The 6,852-nt window shown below is 29.0% G+C and overlaps 1 non-coding gene across 1 annotated transcript; it reads right to left on the reverse strand.

Moving 5' to 3' along the window:
• Positions 1–556: 556 nt before the first annotated feature.
• LOC112084929 lies at positions 557–664 on the reverse strand. The gene has a single exon (XR_002898583.1). It is a non-coding gene; the product is annotated as a small nucleolar RNA R71 (small nucleolar RNA).
• Between the last annotated feature and the right edge of the window lie 6,188 nt (positions 665–6,852).

Raw genomic sequence — 6,852 nt, forward strand, 5'->3', positions numbered from 1 at the left:
GTTTACTTTTACTTTTTCTTTTGAATTTTTCAGGTTTCTCTGCGATGAGAGACCGGGAACATGTTCCCGGAACTCTTGGTGATCCACCAAATCGTATGGATGGTGATCCAAGCGATGATGACCTGTCTGATGATGAGTTTGAAGACCCGATTTATGATGACAATGAGCTAATCGGATCGGTCAAACACAAAGATGATGATGAACTGATTGGAAGTTTCGATTCACTCGAGAAGTTCATGGGAGATCGAAGAGCTATTCAACCAGCCTTACCTGAGGATGGCAAAACCGAAATTAAGGTACCCCATATCCATTTAGTTCAACAAAATCAATTCCATGGTTATTCATTCGAAAACCCGATAGACCATATCGAGACGTTCGAAGAATTATGTGCAACCATTACAGCAAATGGGGATTACCACAAGTGTAGTCTTTTCCCATTCTCTCTTAGAGATAAGGCCAGCAAATGGCTAAAATCTTTGCCACCTGTTTCACTAAAAACGTGGGCAGCGTGTAGAACTGCTTTCCTAAATCGTTTTTACACTAGAAATCGTTCAAATCTCTTAAGAAAGAAGATAAGAACTTTTAAACAAAAAGAAGATGAAGATCTTTTAGATACTTGGGAAAGATTTAGGGAATACCAAAGAGATTGTCCACACCATGGATATGCCGAGGAATACCTGCTAGGTATCTTCTATCGCGGTATAACTCAGAGTTGCGACACTCTTTTGATATAGCAAGTAATGGAGATTTCACAACTAGATCTGTAGAAGATGCTCACGTTTTCATTAAAAATTTAGGAAACAGCATCCGAAATCAAGTAACCTTTGGTAATTCTGCACTTCCTGAGAAGAAAGAAGAAATTTCGATAGATATAAAGTGTCTCCGTCACATAATGAGTCATCTTGGATTGCAACAACCAAATAGGGTACACAATACGTGTAACTTTGACGGTTGGGACAACCCAATGGATTCTTATGGTCAAGGGATGGTTAACACAGCAGAAGTCTATCAAATTCAAGATTATCCATTCGTTTCTGATCACCGCGGATCCATTCTTCCGGACCACGGCAAACCAAGCTTTCACCGCGGTCGTGATGGTGCTGACCGCGGCCAAGACATGATTCACCGCGGTCGTGAGCCACCTGACCGCGGCCAAGACATGATTCACCGCGGTCGTGAGCCACCTGACCGCGGGAAATTGTCTTCCGAGCCTGGTTGGACACCACCTCCCGAACCAATCTCGGCTATTCAATATTTCTATTGGTCTACATCAATATTTAAAATTAAAAAACTTTTCAAATTTAAAAATTGTATTATTAACAAAAAAAAATTATAGAAAAATAAAAGTTGAAGGTATATGTCTCTAAGGACATCCACATAAGATTTAAAATGTCAATTTTATTAGTGCACATCAATAATTAAAATTAAAATTTTTTTCCAAATTATAAAATTGCACTAATAATACAAAAAATATAGGAAAAATTGTTAATTTAAAATATTATATTATTAATAACAATTGAAGCTATATTTTTTTCAAGACGTCGACATCGACATTTAAACATTCAATTTTATTAATATATATCAAAATTGAAAATTAAAAAAAAATCCAAATTCTAATATTATAGTTAAGAAAATAAATTAAAAATTAAAAAATTCTCCATTAACAAAAAAACAAACATGATATTAAAATATCCATTATCACCCTTTTAGTTACAAATTTAATTTATCATCTATAAAAAAATATATATTACTTATACTACTTGAAGTTACTTGATTTTAAGACTTTTCATGTAGAATTTTAAATAACTAATAATTATGATTTACATACATCTAAATTTTTTCTCACATGTGCAAAACATATTTTCACATAATCTCATGTAATATATTATGTGAAAATGATCTAAAAATTACATATTGTATATTCGACTTGGAATTACAAATAGAATAATGTAAAAGTTCTTAGGTTTAAGTTGTTCAATTTGTTATTCATTTTTATGTAATTAAATTATACTGGTTTTGCCTACTTAGCTATACTTAGAAGAAGTGAGAATGAAGTATGATGAAACTGATTATAATCATAAAACAAACATTAAAAATAAATATGATATAATCATTGAGAAATTATTTAAAAGTTAACACAACCAATTGAAAAAACCATATTTAATTCATATTTTTGTTCTGTGATTTTATTCATTTTATATTCAACTATTGTTTTGGTTTGTAATTTAATATTTATTAATAATCTCAAAACAAGAGTTGTTTTTTCCAAATTAGTAGAAAAAAATAAAAATTTGTATTGGTTAAACAAGAGAAGAAAAATATTACTTTTATATTTAATTATTTTTATTATCTTTACAAAACACACATATAATTGCAATGAAAGTGAAAATGACGAAAAAAATCATCTTCTTGATTTTAAAAACTGATGTATATATTTTATCATCATGTCAGTACTATGGTTAAAAATAGCATTTGATTAATTTGTAATATTTTTAGTTGGTTTTGATGTATTAACTTATAAGTGTTTGACCAAATAATACGTTTTTGAAACATGACATATATAGATTAAAAAAAAACCATTAAACCTAAAAATTTATATAAAAATTAATAAATTAACACCATAATATATTATTAAAACACTAACATAGAAAAATTATATCTTAATAAATATAATTAATTGCATATAATTTTTATCAACAAAACATCCACTTGTAGCGTGGATGGAAAAAAATAGTCTATTACTAATAAAAGTTGAAGCTAAATGATTTTTAGAGTGTCCACATAGGATTTTAAAAAACGTTATTGGTCCAAATCAATATTAAAAACTAAGAAAAATTACATATTCTAATATTATTGCTAATAAAACAAATATAAAAGAATAAAAAATTATGTATCAAATTATCATTGGTACATCATCATGTTGAAAATTAAGAAAGTTTCCAAATTCTACTATTGTTTTTAAAAATTATTAATGATAAGTAAATTATGTATAAAAATTATATTAATAATAAAAGCTAAATAATATTAAATTAGGAAAATTATATAAATAATTAAGAACAAATAAAATAGTAAAATTTCTTTACATATACACACATATATAGAGACTCCTACATTAACATCTAAGTTTTTGTCGCATAACTATAAAAAGTTTAAGTTAAATTTGTGTGTGTGTGTGTGTGTGCAATCATTTCAATTAAAAAAAAAATACTAGAATTAGCTTTCACTAAAGAATGAGTTATTACAATGTAAAAGAGTCAACTTGGCTAAACTATATTTTAAACTATTAGCTAAAGAAAAGATTATGTTGAAAGGAGATATAAACAAAGCCATTACAAGCCGCTTTAATGTAAAAAAAAAAACTGTAATTCTCCAAAGCTTGGCCACCGTATTTGAGAAGAAGGATAAGTTCCAAGCAGTTTGAGAAACATGTCAAGTGATTAATAATCGACACTTTTAAAAAATAAAGCGCTGAAAATAGAGAAAGAAGTTCCACCATTAAGGCGGAGGGGACCGAGGTATTCAAGGAAGATCCTTTGGATAACCTAGAATCTGACAGGGTTTTAAAAATCTAACCTGAACCACAATAATAACAATTAGCTGATCAAGCAGCATCTGATTACAATCTGTAAGCCTCATCACAAGGAGGAGTGACCGCAACCACTTGCTGCAAAGGACCTCATGCAAGATCTTCCAGCTTTGATTTCTACCACATACGGGCCTCAAAGTTATATAAAAGTTGAAATTACTTAATTGAAGTTACATAAGATCGTGAGTGCATTTAATATATGTCACCGGAAAAATTATGGTTTCTATATATTCCAGATAAACAAAAAGCATATTTATTTTGTCGGTTTTTTTAGTTATTAATTTGTTTTAATGTTCATTTTATAATTATTATTTTTTTGGTTTCAAAAACTAATGTTTTCTAAGATATGAGAGTAAGATTTGTGCTTATTTGTTTGCTTTTTCATTTGTAAGTTAAAATGAACATTTGTATTAATTTAAGTAGATAAAATTTTAACTATCTTGCTTTTTTTATATTCCATAGAAAACATATATTATGAAGATAAAATTGAATTAAATTAATGAACAAATTTATTCACTTTGATTGATAAAAGTAAGGTATACTCATTAAAAATCATTTAAACGTTAACATAAATAATATGATACAAGACAAAAGTTGTCATGAATTTGAAATGCAAGAATTGTAATTATTAGTTTGTTTTTCAATGTAGTATATTAAATTTGAAATTTTTATTGGTTAAATTAGCAAAGAAAGTAAAATAATTTTATATTTATTATATTTTGTTATTTTTAGAAAAACATTTTATATACGAGGATGAAACTAAAATTATAAAATACAATAATTTTTTTATTTGGAGAACTAATGTATAATTTTAATCTTTGTATCAATATTATGATTATTAAATAGTATTTGATTACTTTGTTATACTTTTAGTTAGCTTTAGTATACTATTTATAAATATTATACCAAATTATAAATTTTTAAACATAATATATTATATATTCAAAATAAGATTATAAAACTTCAGAAATTAGATATAAGTTTTAAGATTAAAACTGCAATTTTATTTATACATATTATTACATTTAATAATATACATAAAGTAATATATTAGTAAATATAATTAATTGTATATATTTTTTCAAAATCATATTTAAAAATATATCTACGCGTAGCATAGGTGAAAAATCTAATAATAATAATAATAATTTAAATGCAATCCTATCACGATTTGTCTTATGGTTATTTGGAAAGTATCATCATTTTTTGAGCTACAAAAGGTTTTTTACTCGTTAACAAATAACAAGTTTTACTTTTATGTTTTTTCCCAATTTTTAATTTCTAGATCAAGGACGAAAAGCAAAAAAGGTTACCTGCAGATCATTGCTCTATTTGTTAGTATAATTTTGATATTTTGGTAATTTCAAATATATCTAATATTTTAGGGTATATAATTGCAATTAGAGTAATTCGGGTATTGGCAGGGATAAATTTAGAAAAATTATTATTGGGTGCATATTTTAGTAAACATGAAAACATTCAGGTCAAATATCACAAATAAATGAAACAAGGATGGAAAACTAAAAACGGATGAGTGCATATATGATTTTTGGCTGAATTTCTGTCAAATCTTCAACAATTTTCTTTATAAAACAAAATTTCAAAAAAAAAAAGAGTGCGTTCAAGTGTACCCTTAGTCAACTAAGTACTCAAGGTTATCAGTTTGGTTCTAGTTTGCCTATCCAATATATATATATATATATATAACTCATTCGTATATTTATGACTATGTGATAAGTTTGGACAAAATACTTGAAACGAAGAATCGACTCGGAACCAAATCAAATTTGAAAGTACCGAACTGATATGATTTCAATAACCCTAGTATTAAGAAAATTGATACCAAATGATACACAGAAATCTAACAATGTGGAGTTCCCAAAATATGGCACTCTAAGGGCAGTAAAGGGAGTAAAGGGGGATAATCCTCGACTCATATGGTTCGTGAAGCAGAGATTCTAAGGGATATCAAATCCTAAGTCCAATACTTACTTAAAACGCTCCAAAAGAACAAGGCGATAGAAACCTCGTTAAATAGAACTCGTGGCACAAAATTTAAAGATAAATGAAACCTTATGCCCAAAATTCACGGATGATGTTTCTATAACTTTGGTCATTTTCGTCAACAATGGCCACACAAGTGTGATAGCAAAAAATTTGAAAACCGAACAGGGAATGACACACTATGTGTTAATCAATGGATAACCTCTAAGATATCGAATAAAGACAAAGTCTTAACCAGAATAAAGGCAAAGTTGAATAACCCTTGAACTTCTGCTCGTTGGCAGCGTGGTAAACAATTTTTTTGCGGATTTGTATTCAGCAGAGTGGTGTCGTTTAGCAGAGTTGTGAACATAACTCAGCAGAGTTGTCTTTAAGCAGAGTTGTTTATTAATCTTCAAAGATGACTCTTGAACTAGCTTTTGAACAACCCTTGATTTTCTTGATTTTTATACTTCTTGTGTGAAAGTTGATGATGAGAAAAGAAATGGGCTAAGTTTGCGCCTGGTATTCATGCACTTCCCTAAAGACAGAGAAAAACAAAAGAGAAGAAAGAGATTTCAGAAACTTAAAAAGAAATTAGAGGTCAGATGTCTAGAATAGAAATTAGAACAAGAAAAATAAAAAGGCAGCAAAACAAATCCTCGGCAACGGCACCAAAAACTTGATGTGTGCAGTGTGAGGGAACAATTTTTACCCTAAAAGAAACAAAAAAAGCCACAAGTGCACAGCTAATTAATTGTAGTACTTAGGGATCGAATCCACAGGGATTTGTGTGCCGAGTACTTTTCTACGGTTTCTAATTTTATGTCTAGACTAAATCGGTTCTTAAGAGATGTGTGTGTGTCATGGTTTAAACTAAAATGAAAGAAAGCAAATAAAGCTATCCTAAAAAGCCAGTAGAATATCGAATGAAAGCAAGCAAAAATAAAGATCAAAGTAAACAAGTAATTAATCGATGGGGTTGTGAACAATAACTTAAAACACTGGGCTTTCAGGAACTCTATAAGGATCATAATCGGGTTTAACAACTAGGGTAATATATTGGGATTATTGGATATCGAAATATCTAGGGTTCTAGAGCTAGAGTACAGCGGTATGACTACGTTATTGTTGTGATCATAACCAACTGTCTCTCGCAACCTTGACCAGTAGGTTTTCTCTCTGGCCCTAGAAGAAAGAAAACGCAGAAACTTGTATAGGACTCGTTAATACTCATGATTCACCCATAGGTAGGTTTCCACTCCTATGGCAGAATCACGCGT

Source organism: Eutrema salsugineum, unplaced genomic scaffold, assembly GCF_000478725.1.
Source record: "Eutrema salsugineum unplaced genomic scaffold, Eutsalg1_0 scaffold_4, whole genome shotgun sequence".
NCBI lineage: Eukaryota > Viridiplantae > Streptophyta > Magnoliopsida > Brassicales > Brassicaceae > Eutrema > Eutrema salsugineum.